This window comes from Oenanthe melanoleuca, chromosome 7 (assembly GCF_029582105.1).
Source record: "Oenanthe melanoleuca isolate GR-GAL-2019-014 chromosome 7, OMel1.0, whole genome shotgun sequence".
In the NCBI taxonomy this organism is placed as follows: Eukaryota; Metazoa; Chordata; class Aves; order Passeriformes; family Muscicapidae; genus Oenanthe; species Oenanthe melanoleuca.
Window position 1 is genome coordinate 30,474,329 of NC_079341.1, and position 22,733 is coordinate 30,497,061.

Below are 22,733 nucleotides of genomic sequence, written 5' to 3' on the forward strand. Positions count from 1 at the left end.
AATTTTGTCATACAGTGTTATAAGTCAAAAGGGAACACGTCTGACATGTGCTTCCCTAGGGAAAGGTTTATGGAGGTATTGCCTCTAAATAATTCCAGAGTTCTTCTAAGTTCTAGTCACGTTTCTCCACTTTACAGGAGTTTATTTTTTGAACAAATAGAGATGGGAAACTCAACAAGTATGCTACTTTAAAGGTAACATTAAGCAATTCTGGAGTTAGCACTGGTGATCTTGCATTTACATTTTATGTTTTCAATCACTCCTGGTCTGTAACCAGAATTCTTCGAAATTCAGTGCAGGGAAGTGCCAAAAAATTGATCCCACAACAGAGACAGTCCCAGCTGTGTTCAATGTCTTCTTAGGATTATTCCTGTCCTTTTATGCTGAGTGCACAGCAAGAAAGCAGAAGTTAGTACAAATGTGACTTCTGCACCTCGGCTGCCCGAGTTCTCCGTTATTCCAAAGCTGTGACTGGCTCTCAATCACACCAATTTTCCATCCACTCAGGGCAGGGCTGTACCTGCAAGTTTTGGACACAAAATCGAACAGGAAAACACTGTCAGTAGATGATACACAATGTCTCTACCAGAATACAATTGTTCCCCTCATGAAAACACAGGCCTCACAAAAATTGTCAGTTAAGCAACAGGGACAGCTGAGATGCATAGCCCCAGCTTTATACAATATTTAAGGGGTTTCACACAACCAACAGATGTATCAACCATCTTCTTTAATCACTTTAATCACTTCTGGAATGATTCCTCCTTGCACCAAGGGTCAGGGGATCAGTACATGGAGAGATGCAAACAGGCAAGATGAGATGCCAGCACTAGCCCCGATTGCAGTAAGAGGCCTTAATGGTCCTAATCATCCTCTCCTGGGGCCTCCACCCCCTCTCCTCCTATCATCATGGAATAAGCAAGTAGATGGGTGGACCTTCAATGTGGGACAGGCCTGGCAGAGCTATATCTGAGTAATTGGTGGCCTACTTGTCCCTCACTAAATGAGGAATAAACATCTTAGTGGTCAGTTCAGAGTCTCCTGACCCTTCAGTGCTGCAGAGGGCTGTGTTCTCTCTTCTTTCAGTCTCTTGCTCACTATGATCCAAGAATCCAACATTTCTAAACTTTCTCAAGGAACAGAGCCTGCTCATCCATGCAGTTTTCATTTCCCTAATCACAGCACATAATTTGCTCATAACTGACTGCCATATATTGTCATTTAGCTATGTCAGATACAAATACTGTGGAATATGTAGGGTCCTGTTCCTGAATGGGGGAATCTGGTTGACATGATCCAGCTTAAAAACTGTGAGACAGCAAGGGTTACTGTTCCCTTCGGGAAGAGCTCTGCCTGGAGACCACTATTGCATTATATTTTTATATAAGAACATACCAAAAGGGAATGCAGTGTTAGGTCATCTTCTGTACATGAACTATACAAATACCAAATGGGAAAGACTGAAAGTGCTGTAGTTGCTGTTATTTCACCTGCTTTGTTTCCATGACACAAACCACAGCAGATCATTTCAGAGTTCCCCATCTTATACAGAAGGATGTCCAAGGCTTTGATCATTCAGCACCCAAATCCTCAACCTCTCATTAAATGCCAGTGAGCTGTTTAAGCAGGAGCACTGCACAATGCTGGGTGAAAAGCAAAACCCCAAAGTACCCAGCATTATTGCAGATGCTTGTGGGTGCAGACAAGTATCCTTCAGCATACATTTGTAAACCTCGAGGAAGTGAATCATCATTTTCTGTCCTTTATGGAGAAATCCCAGAGGAATGGCACCAAACGTCAGCAGGGATTTTTGTCCATTGTTGCCAAAACCAAACCCATTTGCTTCAAGGCATCTGAAAAATATTGCAACAGATATTGATCAGAGTTCTGCATCTTATTATAACCTACAGCTATGTTTCTTTAATTTATATTGGTGGAAACAGTTTTTTATTTGGTGCTTATGAAAGAAGGCTGTATCCATACAGAAGAGCAGGACTGGCCACGAGATGTCACCCAGCCTCTATGAGCTCTGATGCAGGCTGGGGGAACAGCCCATTCTGAACCGAGCTAAACGAGACTCCGGCCAGCCCAAAACAGCCATCTCCTCCTGCAAAAACACACCAGCTCCTCTGCGCCAATGCCTCTCAGCAGCGAACTTTTGTACAGCGTGTTTTAAACACAGCCTAAGCGGCTGAACAGACACACATACCTGTTCCTAATGCTTAGGAAACGTGTTGGCGGCTGTGAGGCGTCCGCTCAGAGCGGCAAAGCCGCCCTGCTGCCAGCGGGGGCTCCGCTGAGGGAAACCTCACAGAGGGGGACGAGCCCGTGGAGGCAGAGGCCGGGAGCCGCCTCCGCACACTCACCACGGCGGGCGGCAGCTGTGACTGTAACCATGCCCGGTGCCGGTGCCCACTCCCATTCCCGTGCCCGCTGCCTGCGCCCACACGCGGGCGTTTCCCCCTCACGGCCGCCGCTGCGCGCTCCGCGCCCGGGCACGCACTTTGCAGACGCTCCCTGGCTCGGCCTCGCCCTGCCACAGGCGCTTCCGGCCGCGCGCGCTCGCTCCCCGCCCGGCCCCGCCCTCCCCTCCCCGCCCGCCCCGCCCCTCCCCGCCCCGCCGCGCTGCGCTGCGCCCCCGCGCGCGGCCGGCACTTTGCAGACGCTCCCCGGCGCCGCCCGCCCCCGCCTGGCCCGTCCCCCGGCGGCGCGGCCGCGCCTCCGCCCGCGCTCGGCCATGGGCGCTGCGCCGCGCTCCGCCCGGCGCGGGGACCTGCGCGCCGCCCGGACAGGTGAGGCGGCACCGGCAGCGGGGCCGGCGGGGCTCCGCCGCCGCGCCCAGCCCCGCTGCGGGGGTCGCTGCAGCCGGGCGAGGGGGGCCGCTCGCCAGCACCGCCCCCCCGCCCCGGCGGCATCGCCCCCGCCCGCCGGGCGCGGCGGTGGGCGCGGAGCGGGAGGGATGCGGGGATGAGGGCAGCGCCGAGCGGGGTCCCGGAGCGGCGGGGCCCGTCCTGGCCGCGGCCCGGCCGTGCCCGTCACCTTGCGGAACGACCTTCGGCGGCGGGGGCGCGGCGGGGCCCCGGGCCGGGGGCTGCGGGGACGGGCGGCCCCGGGCGCGCCGGGGGCTCGCGGAGCGCGGGCGGCGGTGCCGCGGGTGGGAGGATGAATCCCGGGCGAGAGTCTGTTGAAATCTCCTTACGATGCCATTTACGAGCTCTCGGTTCCACCCGCTTTGCTGGTTTTGTTCCCCCTCCAATGCTTTGTAAACCTCTAGGAAGTGAATTTGAGAAAAAGGTTCCTGAAAGCTGTCATCTCGGTGCCAAATGTGCCTTGGGCTGCCATAACTACTACTTTTTTTTTTTTTCTTTTTTCTTTTCTTTTTTTTTTTTTTTTTTTTTTTTTTTTCCTTTTTGCCAGAGGTGCATTGAGGTTTGGGTTGGGAAAAAACAGTGCTTTTTATTTGCCAGCTTCAGTGTTTCTTACGTATCAACATCACCCTGTGGTTTGGTCACAGGGATTTCTCTGTCAAAAGCACTGACTGACCTGATGTGATTGCATAGGTGTGTGGACATAAATTGAACAAGTATTGTATTACTTTTTTTCTTGAGTTTCAGCAACTGTTTAATGCAAAGTTACTTTTTAGCATATTTAGGGGGGAAAAAAATGTCACTCGGTTTTGAGGAAGTAAATCTTGCTAGAGGCTTTCCCTGCTGTCAAGAATCTGTCGGTTCCATCTTTTCCAGATATGGTACAATATCAGTCTCATCTTTTGAGAGCATATTTTTCCTTCTGGCATTGGGGTCAGCAAACCTGAGAAAATGAATTCTCGGTTCTTGCCCTAGGTCTTGTTACATCAATCTCTCTTGATAACTGCAGCAAGAATAGAACACTTTAAATGAAGGCTCACTCTTGAGATTCATGCTATTATACAGTCCTATTTGTCTAAAAAGCTCTGTCGCCTTGTCCCCATGAATAGTACGATGGCTTTTTCAACAGCATGACTCATAATCCTAAATACAGGAATGAATTTTGACTTAGTGCTGTGCAAGTGCTTTATCTCAGCAAACAGCTTTGTGTGTAAAAATGCCAGTAGGGTGGAGAGAGTTGCTGGTACTCATCAGCTAATCTCTGTCCTCGGAGGAGAGTGTTTGAAGTTGTTTCCAGAGTGGGGATATGTCTTTGCTCCCAAATCAATGAGGTAATCTCAGTTCTTTCAGAATAATTTTGCCATTTCATAAAAAGCTTTCAGAAAAGGAGGAAATGGTTAGTTCTTGGTTTCCATATTATTGAAACCATTTTGCCTGGGGACGCAAAGTTCAATTTAGTCTGAATGGATGATTTACCTTTTTCCTTCTTGATCTCTGTGTAATGACTCTGACTGCACTTCATGAGAAACACTGCTTACTGCAGCACCCATGGCTCACACAATTGCTGCTGGTTGTACCAAGCCTCATAATAGGGGGAAACCTTTCACAATTTTTTTTAGTGGTTTTATTGCATACAAGATATTTTCACTTCTACTTTCTGTTCTTTGCCTATCTGAGATGTAGGGAGTAGTTTACTCTTGAAATGGCCTGTGGAGTGATATGTTTACTGCAAGAAATTTCTGTTCTTCGTGATTTAACACATGCAGGCTGTTTTCTGTTGCTCTTGTGTAGAATATGGATTTATTTTGTATGAACAGAATAAGGATTAAATAAGAACATATGCTTCCTCTTTTCTGGGTGATAAATCCATCTTGCTGTCCCGGAGGAAGGCAGCTTATACAGCCTGGACTGAAAGGATGCTGAAAGACAAAGTGACTGAATGCTGAATATAAGAAGATCAGGTTTTCTAAGCTCCCCAAACTAGACTGCCTAAAACTTGGGTAGCAGCCAGCAACACTGGGTGCAAATCATGTAAAATACTTAATCTGCTTCATGAAATGGAATCTGGCAAAATAAGGAAGCGTTCTGAATTCTTAAAATTACTTAGAATAAAGACAATTGCTCTCCAGTTTTAAGTCATCTCTCTCCAACCAGATTCCCTTCTATTCCTTTGTATAAAAAAAGAAAAAGAAAGCTCTGTATTGTTAATTTCTGTGCTTCAGATAATACGTGGAATTTTCCTAGCACCACTCCCTTCCCTTCAAGTTTGAAATTATTTTTTTTATTTCATTTGCTGGGTTATGTTTTTGGCATTGTATGCAGCCGTCATCTAACAAGTTCACTCTGCTTTTGCTTCTGTTGAGTAAAAGAACTTAGTGTGCAGCTTCATTCCTCATCTTGGCTCCAAAATTTTAATAGAACTTCAGGAGTCATTGACATTAACTGCCCCTAGCAGGTATTATTAGCTTTGTTGTAGGTATTTTATTGGGTGATGTGAATGCAGAGCTCATGTTTTGAGAAGATTGAGATCTAAAGGAGACTTGGTGTTTTAAAAGCGATTGGGAGAATTAGTTCAGGTTTTTTGGTAGGAAGAGCAGTCCCAAGGGAGATCCAGTGGCAAACATTATGGTTATTTGCCAACAGATTGTCTGACAGTGTTTTCTCAGTCTCTTAAGTAGATGGTGGAAAGAAATACACTGATGAATACCAAAATGCCAGGTTCTGATAGTATTTTCACTTATATCACATCGTTCCCAAAGTGTCTGCAGAATTCTTCTGCTTAGCCTGTTTTGGAACCAGAGTACTCCAGCAGCAATTCTTGATGAAAAACAGTGGAAGCATCTGCTGAGGAAATGAATATGCTGCACAGTGCTAATCAGCTGGGAATCTGATGAGTGGGAACTCTTTCAGGAATCAAGCAGTTTTGCTATTACTGCATCTTCAATTTCAAAAAAATTCTTAACTGTTTGGAGTGGAATAAGGTCATTCTTTATTCCTCTCTACTTATGCCAAGTTAATAGTTTTGCATCTGTATATTCCATATACCACATACTCACATAAGTAACAACAATGAAACCCAAAACTAACAAATCTTTTGTCCTTCCATACTTCAGAAGAGAAGTGAAATTTTGTATCTACTACTCTCTGTATCCTGCACACTCAAAACCCTCTTGTTTTCCTATATACACCTCCTATTATTGACATGAAGTTCTGAAGGTTTCCTTATCTATTTAATTTTCATTGCTTGAAGGGCTCAGACCTATAATGTAAGGAGGTATAATTTCTCTGAGGTATAAATCTCACTCAGATCATAGTGGCTTGATTTCCATTGCTTTTGACCCTATTTTATTTTTTACTATTTCTTGCTTGTTCCTGCGAGTTGATAAGTTACTGTAATTTATGGCTGCAAACTTAGACCGATTCAGTGGAGGGTTTTGGATAATGACATAGGCTCTCTAAAGTGGATGTTGTTTGAGGAGGAGCCTCAAACATAATGATGAAGAATTCACAACACAAGTACTGGCACAGCCTCCAGGTGTGAGGCAGAGGCTTTCTGTGGCAGTGCAGACTTTTGTCAGAGTGGATAATCTTCTTTTACTCAAGCTGGAGTAGTTCAGCTGTCTTGAGATGAATTGTGGGGTTTTGTTCTTACCTTTCCACAAGGAAAAGTCTTGTCTGCTTTAATCAGGTCAATCCTTCAAGCCCAAGGTCTGTGCATGCACTCAGGCCATGATGCAGCTCTTCCTTTTAGAAACTTCTGCTAAAGAGATTTCATACATGTGTAGTAACTTGTGTACTAGAGAGACACTGCAGTGAAAGTACAAAGAGGAAATACTTTGGGGGACAGGGATTCCCTCTTACAGTACTCTAAATAGCAAAGTTGTTTTTACAAGGAAAGCTTAAATCAATGCTGTGATTCATTTGATTTATTATTTATGGTTTGTATGAGTTAAGAATCCTGTGATCCTGGCACTTTGAATCTCACAAGGACTTCTTATTCCTCTTAGCTAACTGTAGTTTTTCTTATATCCCACAGGCATTCTAAACTGTTTAACCTTGATTATTAGTCTGACCTGCTGACATTTGTCTTGCTGATTTTTATATCCTGATAAAATCCTGTAATCTTTGAAAGCAATCAACCACCTCTTTTGACCTTGTCCTTTAGACAAAAGGATTTCCCTAGATTACAAGTAACAGACTGGACCTGATTTTACTTTTATTGGTTGTTGTTCATGGGTCATGTAGTTTGTTACATTTCTTTATATAAAATCTTTGACATAAAATGTATTCCTCGTGGTTATGTTCCCCTGGAATAGTTTTAGATTTAAAAGCTTTTTTATGCACTGTTGTTAGAGTTAAGTAATGAAGTTTATTGCTGCTTGTTTCCTGTTGCCTCTTAAAGTTGTGTTCTTCCCTTCCTATGTGCACTGTGACTGGTTCAGCTTTTTATTTAGCCTGTGTTAACCAAGTAATAGATTGCATGTCAGGTAAAACTCCTTCACCAAAAGGGTTGTCAGGCTTTGGAACAGGCTGCCCAGGGCTGAGTCAGCATTCCTGGAGGTGTTTAGAAGATGTAAACCCTTAGACTAGATGGTATCAAGTACCTTTTCCAACCTAAGAGATTTTATGATTCTATGTCTTCATAAAAGGTACAAACTGCAGTCAGTTACCATTCGTGCCCAAGATTATGTTTTGTGAACTGGATGGCTTTTGACCTTTGAAAGATACTGAACACTTGGATTCTGCCACATTGTGTCATAGTCCTCTTGTCTACAATATGTGTAACTAGAGTGGATTAACACATTTTTACTGTTTTACTAATAAGAATCTTCTGTATCAGCATATATTCCCTTGGGCTGTAGTTCTGTTGAGTATGAAATGCTGTGTCTTATCCCTCACCTCTTTTATTTTTATTTTTTTTTTCTGTTCTCGCCTTTTTTCTCTGATCTGTTTTTGCAGAGAACTATTACTGTCCAATGCAACTTCAATGCAGTTTTTGAACTCTGCAGAATGCATGTGATATACCTGGAAGACAATTTCAAGTATTTAAGGACCCACATAACTAAACTTGTATTTTCTCTCCTATTTTGACCTTCATTTTTGTAAAATGAAGCATAAAATGTGTTTTGTTTGAAGATGGACTACCTTAAACATTTCATTAGACACATAAACCTTGTCTGCATAGTATACATGAGTTAAAAATATACATAAAAGTCCTTCATTCAGTGAATTTGAAAATTAGTATAGTATTCATAATAAAAATCTTGAACCTATAACCTAGCTTCTAACAAGCTTATAAGTAATTTTCATGAGTCTTTCTTGATAGGCCCTGTTCAAGTATAGTTTGTGCAGTGACTCAATTTTTTTTATATTGTAGATTAGAAGAGTGAAAATACCAGCTCTAAGTTGTTCAAGAAAGTTTCATGCTGCACCACTACATCTCTGTATCAGGCTTTCCAATTCATTGCCTTTTTCTTAGAGTTTGCTTCCCTGTACAGGTTTGATCTGACAGTATAGGCAAAGGGTGTGGAACATGCTGTAGAGCAGTAAGAAAAGATTTCTCAGTCTTTACCACTCAGACTTCAGTCTAGGTTTCACAGGATATTTGACCACATTATTAAAGCTACCTTGTTCCAATCAGCCCCTTAGCACATTGATTTGATCTTCTAAGTTCTTGTAAAAATGAGCAGTTTGTTTCCCTGTGTTTCTTTTCATGAAATGCAGTTTCTCTTTCAGGATTATTGATCCTGCAAGAACATGGTGAAATGCAGTATCATTCTGTTTGCACTTCACATCTGTGAGTTATGCAGCTGCTTTTCTTTTACTAGACTGCAAAAAAGCATGCAGGAGCAGAATGCTTCTAGTGGCTTTTCTATTAAAGCTATTTTACTACAGATTAAATTAACCAGTTTTGAATACTCAGTCTAATTTTAAGAGCCTGTAATCAAGTTGCTGTGCTTTATGGTTGTACTTGAAATATGTTTATGGTTATAGCTGAAAATAAAACATTAGCTTGTTATTTTCAATAGACATTTTCTTAAATGCCAATAGAGTTTGTTCATAAATCAACAATAATAGTAAAAAAAAAAAGTTTTTCTTTCTTTTGATAGCTTAACTTCTCTTGGGAGATAAACTGTGCTCCTTATAGATAAGCTGTAGTTCTTGTTGGAATACTTTCCCTGAGTTTTATCAGTAGCTCAGCATTCCTAAGTTCAAGAAATTGGATAATCAGTAAAATAAAAACTTCTGACTGTATTAGTGATGTGAGAAATGAAACCAAGTTGCAGGAATGTTTGGTTTCACAAAGTGATTTGACTTCTTACTGAATCTACATCCTGCTGGTTTGAGGCCTCTCAGCAGCTTATTGGTATCAGGTTTTGGCCCCAGTTGTGAATCTTTGTGAAATCTTTCAGTGTCTGAAATGACTCCTTGTGTTCTGGATCTTTTCCTTTTGAGGAAAAGATTACAGTAACTTTTTTCACATGAACTATCATGGCAAAATTCTCCCCAAAGTAAATTAGAGAATATTTGAGGGAGCAAGGAGGAGCTTCATGCTGGAAGATGCTCAAAGGCTTGGTTTCCATTACAAATTTCTGCATGCATGCAGCTGAGATGAAGTTCTGTGGAACTAGCACTTCCCCATTTTAAGTTTGGAATTCCCAGACTCAAGTTCAGTAGTTGATCCAAGCTGGCTCCTGAATGTGCAGTAAAGGAGAAGTTGTTGCAGCATTGTTGATTTGTTACCAGCAGGGATTCAGTATTGCCATGGGTCTGTGGTGAAAGGACTGGATCTTTATGGTGATGTAAGGAGAGTTTAACTGATTAGGGAGAGTTTAACCACAGTGGGTGAAGTTCTGTGCTGGTGTAAAAGGCACATTGCAATTTACTTAAGCTCTTTTTGAGTTGATGCTACTTAAACCTCTGTCTCTGTATACTGAAACCAGCACAATGAGGCCCCAGTGTACACTTAAACTTTCCTTTGAGGGCTGTACTGGCTGATACAGAGCAAAAGCTTGTAGCAGGTTTAGCTTCTGTTCAGCTTCTATTAAGGTCCTTGTACCTTGATTCATTTCCTGGTGTCATAGTTTCCATATGCACTGGTTGCATACTTGTGCACTGTGTAATGTCACAGAATGCCACTACTGAGTTGCTTAAAACATGTCTAGGAACACCTTCTTACACACTGAGATATTGGCATGTACGTGGCTACTTCTAGAGCAGGGAAAACTGGGAGCCTTATAAATGGAGAAAAAACTTTCTTTTTTAAAAAGCTTTACTTGAAAAATAGTATTGTGGTTTAACTACATCTGGAAAACTGGTCTACATCAATTTTGCATTCTTTAGACTTAAGGAGGGGGTTAAATGGAGATTTGAAAAATCTGTTTTCTCGTTATTTGGGGTTTAAAAACATGTTAAGAAGCAGGGGTTCTTTTTTCCCCTACATTTGAAATGCAAGTTTTCTTCATCCCATGTACTTAAAAAAATGGAATTTTTTCCCCATCCACTGTTAGTATCCTGATTTGCTTGAATTCTCTTGGGCTCTATTTGGACTCTTGTTTCTACCTCAAGTCTGTTCTACCTTTGAGTATTGTTCATGGCTGATATGGCAAACTTGAACTCCCTTGCCTACTATGAATATATATTTTTATGTTTGTTTATCCAAATTTAAAACAAAAAAAAAAGCCTCCTCACTGTATAAATTCCTGGTGTACAACTCAGATTTCACACTATTGATTTGAATGTGCATTATGAAAAGAGTTTTTTAATGAAGGTGTATTCTTGCCCTTTGTCAAGATACAGAATATTTTTAAGTATGCCACCCACCTTATTCTCTAACTAAAATTTGACATTTAATTAAAAAGGCTGCTGATGCAGCATTGTAGTTTGGCAGAAATTACTGTAGGAACCTTACAGTGTCTACCCTGCCTGTACTATGGGGATCAAGCCCATTGCTCAGGATAAAGATGTTGTCCAGGCCACAAAAATGCGGAATTAAAACCTTCTCATTTTTTATTTTGGACTGATCAGCTCTGTCATCCTTGAATTTGACAAACAGAGAAAGAAATCTGTCAAATGTTATTTTCATACTTCTTTTTCATTTGCTAATATGTTCCCACTTGTATTGATGTGTGCCTCAGTGCACTGCTAACCATTGTCCAGTTTACTATGGTGTTCAGGTCTTTATTTCCTTTATTAAAATTTATTTAAGATGACTTGGGAATCTCTCAATCTAAGTATGCCTAATTTGGTTTTGGTGTTGTGGGATTTCAGTTATGTGTGAGGAGGGCTTTCTGTATCCACTGCTGTGCTTGTAAAAACAGCATGATTTCTATCTTAATCCAGACTTCTGAATGGCTTTTGCTATTTTACTCCAGCTCCAATTTCATATTCAAGGATGCAATTTTACCTGAGACTTGAAATTTTTTGAGACACATTACATGTAAGCTTTACCTCATCCATTCCTTCCTATCCCACAAAGTGTTCTTCTGAAACTTTTTCAGTTTCTATAACCTATTTTTTTTTATTAAACCAGTCAGGAAATGTCCTTATTTGCTAAACTCCTCGACTTCTTGAATTTACTAAAAGAACTCACTCATCCTGCTCCACCCACTGGACATGCCTGGATGGAATTTTTTTTTCCTGTACAATTAAGTCAGAGTTGATGAAGTCTCTGAATGGTGTATGTGCAGTTGTGCTGAATCTTTGGTATAATCAGCTAATAATAGGTTCTAGTTCATCTTGTACCTTTCTGTTGGGTTTACCTATTTATGAAAACAGAAGATTTGAAGCATTGATTTTGTGCCTTCAGAAGGCCAGTTGTTCATCTTTTTCTTTGTCACAACAAAGTTTCCACAAGAATATTCTTTCTTGTTGTTTATTTTTTTGTTTGGTTTTTTGGGGTTTTTGTTTGGTTTTGTTTTTTGTTGGTTTGGTTTTTTTTTTTTTTTCTGATGAAGAGAACTTTTTCAAGGGAAGTCGCTTTTTCAAGGGAACTCAGGATGTCTGTAATGATTGAGGGTGTTTTTACTGGAGGTCTGACTCTGCCCATGTTGTGCAAGCTTTGAATTCACAGGAAATGAAAGGAGCACATTGAGAAACTGGGTAATCCATGAATGTCCACTAATTTGTCCTGGTCTACAGATTTTTTTCCTCTTGGGATTATTTGCACCAGAATTATCTTTCATGTTTTTTCTAAAATAGTCAAAATATTACTTGAATAACATATTTGGCTTCATTATTATAAATGTTTGTGTAGGAATCTCATCTAAGGCTATCATTATACCTCCCAAAAAAAGGCTAGTCAGGATAAACAAATGAAAATATTATGGAGAAAATTTAAGTTTGAAACTTTACATTGTCTCAGTGATCTGTTAGAATGTAGGAAAGCTGAACAAAGCAAGGCATTTAGACAACTTTTAAAATTCCATCTTCTGAAATGTCCAGTAAATCCATGGTAACTGCTGTCATTTCATAATTAAGCTGCTTCTTTCAGTCCTGAACCTCAAGTGATATGTTGAGTCCAAACTGTAGGATACAACTTTTCCCATTGTTAAAATAACAGCCTAAGTTGGAAACTATTAAGTGATAAAAGTTGCAGAATGAAATATCATATTCATCTGAAATCCAGAGGGAACTGTTGTTGAAAAAATTTATTCTTTCTTTTGTCAGGCTAGCAGCTTGAACTGTCCTTCTCTTTAGGACATACCTAGTGATAGAGTTAATCATAAACTCACAGAATGGTTTGTGTTGGAAGAGGCTTCAGGCTCATCTCATTCCAAGGCTCTGCAGGGACACCTTCCACCAGAGCAGCTTGTTCAGAGCCCCATCCAGCTGGCCCTGGGCACTTGCAGCCCCTGTTGCAGTGAGGGCTGGTGTGTTCTGGGGTCCCCTGCACTCAGAGCCACCGATGTTCTCTGCATGCACAGGGCTCAGGCACACATCTCCCACCTCAGGCAGTGGAACAGTGTGAGGCTGGGCTGGGGTACCATGGTCTGTGTTGGACCCTCATGGCTGCAGCTTTCACAGCAAATGGACTGCCCAGGATGTTGAAATGTGCTAAGACACGCCTTAAATAGTTATTTGCTGGTTATCTGTCAAATCCTGGCTGTTACAAAGATAAATCAATGTAGCCCAGTGATACAGAGTTTAAAAGAGAAAGGCTTTTTGTATCAACTTTTAAGATGTGTTTGCCAGCACATTTCCCCTGGGAGTTGAAAGGAATGAGTATTTTCATAGTATTAGAAAATCTATTCCTCTGTCTCTTCCTATCTTTTTCTCTTCATTAGGTTTGACTAAGCAGTAAAGAAATCCATCCATCTGTGGTGGTGTCAGTAAAGTGGTCTCTGTTTTCCTCTCTGCTGGTACTCCAGTGCTGTTTCAAGATCATTTACATTCTGCTCAGAGCTGTAAGTGATCTTTTTGGCAGCTTTGTGCATTTACATTAACTGCTGGATTGTAATAATTTTCAAATAGATTGTCTGAAAGTAGAGGTTTTTGGTACATATTTATAGATGAGTATTCCTGTCTGTGGGTTTATTTTATGTCTTGTACATTTACCTAACTAATATAAACATGGCTCTAGGAAGAATCTTGTTAGATCAAAATGCAGATCTTTTCACTGTCGCCAGTGAGATGGACAATATTGCCTATTGCATTTATTTCTGATTCTGAAAACCATTTCAATTTAGAAGACTATATAGGAGGTACTTTTTAGAGAATTTTTTGTTGTTGTTTGAGGAAGTAGGAAGGAAGCCTTGGTGTTTACATTATAGTGTTTATAATGTGTTTCTATTGTTGAAACACAGGAGAACTAACCTAAATAGTAACCTAATGTTTTTGAGTGAACCTTGAGAGTCTGACTTAACTGCCTTGTAGATCTTATCCCTGTTTTTCAGATAATGTTTGACAAATATGTGGATATCTTGCTGTACATAGGTGGTGTTTTCAATTTTTATTAATGTGTGGGGGAGCTTTTAGTTGGTACACACCAAGATTTTCTGCTAGAAGGAACATTGTTTTTTTTTGTCTATTCCATCCATGCAACTATGAGTGGCAAAGACATTTGTGAATGCTAAGTTTTATGTGACCTTTTTAGAGAGCAGTTACCAAGTGGACCCAGTTCTGCTTGTTTTTGGAAAAGCTTTTCATTTAATGACAGTGCTTCAGTTTAAACCACGTGTTCTAAGAACTGGCTTGTGTTTCCAGCACTGCAGGGGGAAAAGCTCAACGTGCATGCTTGAGAATATGCCAGAGTACATGTGGGGAAATTCCAGAACTGGTGAAAATTTGAGATGGTATTTTACATAATTACATAGCTTCAGATTGTATAAACCTTGTACACTTCAGACAAGTGCAAAATTACCTCACCAGGCTTATTCCATTTTTTTTTATTATTTAATTGATTTGAAAACCTAGAGAGGGACTGGATTTCTTAAACTGAGAAAGTTCAGAAAACTGTAGTAGGCAGGTGAGGTAAATAACCTTTTGATATGATTCAGACTGAAAAATATAAGATTAAATCCATGACAATGCAAATATAATCTCATTTTTGAGTTACATAAGACTGTTTAAAGTGGGTCATTAGTGCTGGGGAAAACATGTTTTAATTTTCTAGGCTTTTTTTCCCCCCTTCCCCTTCCCACACTAGAGGGAATGCTTTCCCTTAGGGACAAAGATAGGATGAAGCTAAATATATCACTTGTCTACTTTATTCTCCATCATGTTGCTTCAGTGGTAATCACTTGTTTGAGATTCACCTTCAGAAATTCTGCCTGACATATGGTGATGTGCATAATGAATATATGCAAGCATATAGCAGTTTCAAATTCATTCTTTATTGCACTTAGGTTTTAGTTCACAAATTGCTGTAATAATTAAAGAGATTTGGTAAGCATTAATCTATGCACTTGTGGGAAATTTCACCTTAATTATTTATTATTTGTGTGAGATGGAAAAAAAAAAAAAAACCAACAATTTAAGATCTGGCTTAAATAGTTGGGTTTCTCTTGCTTCCTATTTTCAAATGATATACAGACAGATTGATTCTATTTTTTGAAAGTACCACCACTTTCAGGGGAGCATAAGAAGTTGGTTGTTTGAGAAGTGTGACCTGGGTAGCTTAGTTAGATATTTTGGTTGGTGTTCAGTTTGGGGGTTTGGGGGGGTTGTTTGGTTGTGAGGGTTTTTTTGGAATGGGGTGGGGAATGTTTTGTCATTTGGGTTTTTTTCATCTACAAAGAGATCTTGGATAGAAAGTGAATGGCTTCTTCAGCAGCACCTTAAAAATGAGACATATAAAGGGAGGTACACATAGGTGTTTTATTGTTTCTTGGTGTTTACTAAGAATGTAAATATCAAAACTAGTTCTCTCACAAACTCTTTCTTTATACTGTGCTGTGGGTAATTGGTGAAAGGAGTGAATTGTTCACTTTCCCATTCATAATGTGAACCATGTGATGGTGATGATGAGCAAGGACAACAATTGCTGCAAATCTTGTTGGAGCTGTAGCTCTTCCTTTGGTACTCCTGACTGTCAAAATTGTCATAATTGGTTGCCAGCAATGGGAGTTGTGTCCACAAAATCCAGCTTGCAACTTCTGATGAGTGAGATAATTTACTTTGAATTTCTATTCAGTGGCTAAGTACTATTAATCCAGCTTCTTGTTCATCCTGTGTTTAGATTCTTTATAGGAGTTGACAGTAAAATTTTTCAGTTCATGCTGAAAATTACATGTTGGCAAATAAACAGGTAGCCATTATAACACATCAAATCAGCATCTATTCAAGCTTTGTGCAGAGCCTTTGATCAAATACTTGATAGTAAGTCATGATGTCAGTCAGTGTGCTGAACCAGAAGAGGACAACAGGGTGATTGTAGGAAAGATTCCTGCAATCTTGGTGGAAGGGCCAGTCTATGCAGCCTGAACTATGCTAATCAAAAGAGCAAGACCAGATTTGCAGCTGAAGTAGCAAATTAATTATTGCCCTACTTAGTTGGCAGTAATGTCTAGGGGACACTGAGGTTAATTCCATGGGCAGATGTGAGGGTGCAATGGCTTCTGGTTGGAGAAGCAGAAGCCTGCTGGCACAGATGGATTCAGAGTAGCTCGTGTCTTCCTCACTTAAGCCTGCCGCACAGAGATTTAAGCCATGCATAGTGAATCACGTGTCCCACGTCATTTCCATTTGTCAAACCAGAGAACCATTTTCCCTGTCACTCTCTCCACTATTTTGACTTCACTGCAATAGCTCTTACCAAAAATGGCTGCTGTATGAGAAGTATGAGAATTTCTGTGTTTTCTAAATTATTCTTCATGATCAGAAAGAGACTAAAAGTTTGCTCATACTATGTTGTAAAGCACTGTTTTGAGAGCAAAAGAGCAAAAGCTGTGAATGAGTGACAAGCAATAATGATTCCCTGATACTTGTTGAGCTGTAGAATATTGGGGTGCACAGAGAATGGGAAAAGAAGGGATGAAAGCACATCCTAATTTGAGTTTAGGAAGCTCAGGTCCTTCCATAGCCAATAGAGAGGATGAGGCTTTTGGGGCTGCTGCTTTGAATCACTCCTTGAAAGTGGGGGAAGGGCTAAGCTAAACATCTCATTGCTACCAAAAGATATAACTTCTCCTTTTCATTTTCACCAGCTCTGATATGTACCTGACCATCTGTTAGACAGCTTAGTTTGTGAAACAAGCAGAAAGGCTTCTTTTGTTTTCATGATCTCAGTCATCTCACCGAGGGATCTGTTGATTTGGCACATGTAGCACAAAGGGGGAGTGAGGCTGATTGCCTTGGAGCAGTAGGATAAGTGCAGTGAGATGAGGCTGTCCCTCAGCTGGGAGCAGCTGGCTCAGCTCAGCCTCTGCTGTGCCTGGACCTTCCCCTGTGGATCCAGAGACTTCCAAAGGCCTCAGATGTCTTCACTGACCAGAGTGACAAAATGACCCACTGCTTCCCCTTCTGCTCTGGTGGCAACAGTGGCTGCTATTGTCATCTTTGAATGTTAACTTTTGCTTCCTCTTCTTTCATCCTGTGTTATCATGATTTTTTTCTTCCTTTATATTTGAAATATAAAATATTTGAAATATAGTAGTCTTAGTAAATTTTTATGCCTTGTTAGGTATATCATCAATAAGTAAATGATGGAAGGGTTTCTGTGGCAAAACTAACTTTGCCTTCTTGATTGTAAGGTATATCCAGAATTTCTGCTTTATGCTATGCTCAAGAGCAGCACACTTTAAATGTGCTGCTTGGTGAGTGTCCTGCCACACCTGTAACCATGTCAGAGTTCAGTGCCAGTTCCCTTTCACTTGTATCACATCTGGGTGCTTTGCCTTTTGGCAAGCAGTCAAAACCTGCTTTGGTCCTTTGCAGGCATTAAGCCCTGCTCTTAGACATCGTAGCTCTAAAGACTATGTCCAGTGTATGGTGTGAAATTAATCAAAAGGAAACAAAATTAATGACCTGCTGTGGTGCCATCCATCACGATATCGCTCAGCAGGTGTGAAATTAACTTGCCTTGGCTGTGGATTAAATTGAATGGTGTGATGTGAACCTACAGGAGCTCTGTCTGCTAATACTGGGGAGCAAGTGTTTCTAAAGATTCCAGCTTAATGAACTGCTTGTGCCATGCTCTGGATAGTCTTACCATCATTTAACAGCATGAGTTTAGATTATGCTCCCTAAGAAGATCAAGTATTACTGTATCAGTAAAAATTGTTAAAGGCAGGCCACAGAAATGTGGTTTTAATTTCTGTAATTACTGTGCACCAGATGGTGTATGTGTACTTTTTTCCAGCATAAGTACTTGGGCTCAAATATAAGCAGTTGTGATCTTTATTTACAATTCATCAGATTTTAACCTAGGTGATAACATTGATCCTTTGTTATGGCCCCTTATGATGACCTTCAAAGAAGTATGTGGACAAAACCTCACTGTTGTTTGTTATGGTTACAAAAAAACCCTTTCTTCTTGGGTTTGTTTGGCTTTTTCCTTCCAGATCTTAGTTGTGGTGATAGCAAAACTATCCTAATATTCATTACCCACTAACTTTGTTTTGGAGTAAGTCATCTAATGCTAGAATATGTACTTATAACATTTGGTAAGTCCTAGTTAATTTAAGAGCAATACTACAAAGATGGAAAATATATTGCAGGTTAGTAACAATTTAAGAGAAATGAGGAAAATTAAGGAAATTTATTCCCCAATTTGAATCTAAAGGCATTCTACCAACTATTTTCTTCTGTCCAGTCCTATTTGCTTATATATATGCACTTTTTCCTCCACAGTTGCTCTTATAATTCATTTTCAAAGAACCTATTATCATTGTGTTGGAAGCTCTCTTTGACTTCCAAGTTCTTACTGGATTTTTCCTTTGTATGCCCAGAATATTGTCCTCTAAAATGTTCAGAGTCATCTCAGCCCTTTGGAAAATGCTTGGTGTTTTTCCCCTTGGCAGAAAATAAGTCATATATGGGTTTGTTGGGTTTCTTTTGTCTGCCTGCCCTCCCCCTTAAATTTTGAGTATACATTTCCAAGAGTTAAGGAATTTTCATGTTTGTGATTAGGAGGAGGACTTAGTTATGACTTGTATGGCAGCTTTCTTTGAAGTAGGACTGGCATGCAGCCGTTAATACATTTTCAGGATAAGGTGTCCACAGTATATTGGCATACACTTGATAAACTGGTCTTTATAAGTTGATTCATTTGACCTCTTATTAAGGGCTGTCTGTACTTTATACAAGCAGTACTATTTTGTTTAAATATTGTTGATAAGAAAGATGTTAGGCTGGTGAAAGGTAATTAATTCTTTATGGTTGTTGTAACAAAGTTCTGTGGGTTTTGTGTCAGAAGAAAATTCTGACATTAGCATTAGTAAGATGTTTTTGGTTCATAACAAAAGTGGTGTAACTACTGAGAAATGTTGGGATTGTTTTAGAGTTATCCCCCTCAGGTGCTGTGTCATTGGCAGGACTTTCTTCAAGGGCAAACCCATAAGTAATAGCTCTAGGATCATGGGATCAGTACTGCTGGAGCTGAAGAGCTCTGTATGCCTTTTGGGTGGAGCTGACGGGATATTTTAGAAGTTTCTTCTTTCCTTGATGAAAAGAAACATCAGCCTTTGTACCCATTTCAAAATGAGCAGGTAAGCAATTAATGGAGGCCTACTGCTTAGCAACATTATAAGCATTAACAAAGTCCATCAAGCTTTTAACAGAGAACAAAGGTTATGTGTTTATTATGTCAGTCATATTTCAGCTGGGGCTTTGAACTGCTTTCTTTCCTGCATTAGAAAATTATTATGTTGGTATGAGTGTAAAGAAACTTACTCTTAAGACTTAGATTGTAACACAGTGCTCTTTCAACCTTCCTTACATTGAATCAACCCAGTGATACTGTGTTCAATTGTCTGCCTGCAGTTTGTGTTTTACATTACTGGGTTTATTTAATTGTACTCCTTCCTGCCTCTTGTTGATTGCTTTTATAGTTGCTTAAGCTTTTTTAATTAATTTGTAGCTCCAGGGGAGATGGGGAGAGAAGAAGAAAAGAGATAAGTTTACCTTCTTTTGTGGAACTTCTAGTTTTTGAAGACAAGTGACAAGCCAAGCAGGAGTACTGCTGACTGCTGTGGCAGAAAGAAAATTTAACTGTCCTGGAGAAGGTTTTTGTCAGCCCACTTTGGCAGGAAAAAGGCCTTTCACACCTGTTTTCCAAGACAGACTGTGTAAGTTGGGTCCCACAAGTCTTCACTGGGCCTTGCATTCAAACTTAGTTTGTGTTGACTGATTTTGCTTTTGCTTTATTCTCTTATAGCTGTAATATCCTATCACAAGACAGCATGAAGTAAAGGTTTCTTCACTGCAGGGTTTAATTGTTTTTTATGCATCACTGCTAGATTGTGGTATGAAGAGAACTCAGATTTCTCTACTTTGCCTGTAGCAATATGCAAACTCGGTTTATCAGAGTTAAGCAGTGTGATGTTACATGCCTGTGAGTATGGGTTCCTGAGAAACTATTTGGGTTTGGCTGAAAATTACTAAGAGCTGCAGCTAAAATTAGCAGAGATGGTCTACTGCAAGTAAGCTGATACAAGGAAGAGAAAAGCAGAACAAAGTCAGACAAACCCCCTGCTTGTTCAGTGCCATTTGCACAACTGATATTGTAATACAGATATCTGCTGGTTGCACCTTGTGTCTACAGAGCCTTGTTCATGTGCCAGGTTATGCTGACACTGTTTTGCATTCTGATGGGCTCAGAGCACATGAGCAAGTGGAGATTTTGTCCACTAGCAGAGATGAGGCAGTGGACACTGGTTAAATCATTGGGCAGGGTTTGCTTGTTGGGGTTGTTTTGGTGTTTTTTTGGATGTGGGGGTTTTGGGGCATTTTTTGAGTGGTTATATGTGAGGAGTGAAAACGTTGTTTGGCTTTTCTCATGACATTTTCTATATTTTTTCAAACTGCAGTCAATAAACGTACATTCCCAAAGGAATTGCTGGTCTGTAGAATTGTGATTGTCATTATAACTCAGCCAGGGATAGACAGAGACTTCTTATATAAGAAATTGAGAATGATGACTTCTAATAAGAGGTTTATTCTGCATGGCAAGAATTTAAACTATTGTTTAATTAGCAGGCAAACCACTTACTTTGCCCTCTAGTTCATGATGTGTTATGAAAGTTTATGACACTGATTCATATAGCTTATTACAGCTCATAAATGTGACCATAAAATTAGTCAACATAAGAGGGTTGAAGTGTCTTGCTGCCATGAGCTACCCAGTTGGCTTGGCTTTGGTGACAAGTTTGTAGATGAAGCATGAATTTTAGAGTTGAAGATGTCATAGGACTTGATTACCATGCTGCTTCTCATTATGGAAAGAGTCAGCCTCTATCAAAAAGCTGTAGCTGAAGTTTTTGTTCTGGTCATAGCTACTCTTTGCCTTTCCTTGTCAGCAGTGTCAGTCAGTGAGCTGCACCAAGGTTAAAAGCCAATAAAAATTGTGATAATTGTCAGTAAATCAGTGATGCCACTTCTGGGAGCACAGTACAAGTGAGATGCTTTCATTGGATATTTGTGGTTTTACCCAAATGGCAGTCAGTCAAGATGTGGAGCTTAACAATGTGAGCTGAAGTAGCCACTTCTTTAATAGTGCAGTTTATGACTTCCAGATGCAAGTTACTGTAATATGCTCAAATACTTTACGTGTATCCTGGAGTCTGCATCTTGGAGGACTTTGTCATTGTGAAAAGGCAACCAGGCTGTAGGAGAGACAGTGATTTTATTGTGTGGCTTTACATCAATACATTTCAAAAATTGTCAGATATTATATACTGTTTATTATTTTTACATATAGAAAATAAGGTATGGGAACATACAAGGAAAGTAGTCCATGGCAGTGATAGAGGAGCTGTCACCTGATCCAGCTCATTTTAAGAAAACTAAAGCAGCCTGTCAGATTTTTTGTTTGCTTGATGGGGTGCATTTAGAGATGTATGACTTAAGTGACTGAAGATAGGTATTTTTTTAAACTGTCACATTGAACTAGAATGTCACTTTTAGTTAGACTCTGTTTGGAGGCAGATCTTCTGTTTTTAAAAATGTATGTGGAAATTGTGTGAAAGATTTCAAATGTGACAGTTCTGAAATAAGAAGATTGATGCCACTCTGTGATCTGATTTGGATTCTGACCTAATTTCTTTTAGTTAGTGATTGGTATAGGACTTGTGGGGTGCACGAACAAGCTTATGACTTTTGGAGATTACTGACTGGTATTTTTAGGTTACCAGCTAATCCTGTTTAGGAATGGGATTTTCATCTGAAAACAGACAGCTTCTTAAATTCTTCCTGTTTTACTTTAGAATGACAATTGAAAATTGTACAGAAAAAGCAATGGATTGTTTGCTTATTTCAGACTGCCGTGTGCTGTGGCTTTCTGCTACATGATTATTTTCTGTGTGCACAAGTTTAAAATAATGCTATTTTTCTTTAATACTTAAAAAAAAAATAAAATCTCACATTGAAATCATTAGTTTTGCATGTGCTCTAGAAGAGGTATGGGAAGGCATTGTGTACATATTGCCCCAAAAATGTTCTGAGCCTTTCAGTCTGGATTTTTCTTTACGTTGCCTTGTAGCTGTTTGCAAAGCAGCCAGACTGCAGATGAAATAATAAATGCAAGTTCACAGTTCCGTTTGCTTATTCAACAACTGTGTTCCATATATAAACACTCCCTTCCAGATGTTTCTCTCCTTGTTAGCAGCACCTTTCATGTGCTTGCAACATACTGCAGAGAGAGCCTTGTTCTTCAATTCCACACTTAGTGAGGGGTTGCCATCTGCTGTGTGTCTGTCTGGAAGGTAAGCATTTTATCACCTGTTCCTGCAGATTGAGACCATAATGCTTTACCAGCCTTATTTATGGGGTCACCTCTGTGAATTTTTATTCAACTTTGTGAAAAGTGTAAGGAAGCAGGAAAATAAAGGCTATTGTAGCTTGAATATTGGAATGGAGGGTTTTAGCTGTTTTGTTTCCTTTTTCTATGCCCTTTATGATGGGAAAGGAAGCCAAACTGAGGTGGAGAAATGAGAATTTGCACTGTAAGTGTGAAGTGTATGAGTAATATCATGTTGTATTGACAATATTGTTTAAACTGTGTGGGTTTTATAGCTGGCTTGGCATGCTGATATTGATAGGCTCTGCCCATTTCTGTGAAATGACATGTGTTGGGCTGAGCTTGATGTGAATTTCTGTGCGTCCCCCTGCCCCAAGTTTTACTGCCTCAAAAGAACTCTTGCAATACACACTCTGTGTACTGAAGCCTCTTCTATTCCCATTGCACAGAGAATTCCCCCAATGGCTTGG

The 22,733-nt window shown here is 40.1% G+C and overlaps 1 protein-coding gene across 1 annotated transcript in view; it reads left to right on the forward strand.

Moving 5' to 3' along the window:
- The first annotated feature begins 2,681 nt into the window (after positions 1–2,681).
- The window catches only part of MGAT5 (alpha-1,6-mannosylglycoprotein 6-beta-N-acetylglucosaminyltransferase), a 113,523-nt gene continuing 93,471 nt past the window's right edge, over positions 2,682–22,733 (forward strand). The window contains exon 1 of the mRNA XM_056495990.1: positions 2,682–2,792. The gene's annotated coding sequence lies outside the window, so the exon portion shown is untranslated. The remainder of the gene's footprint in view (positions 2,793–22,733) is intronic.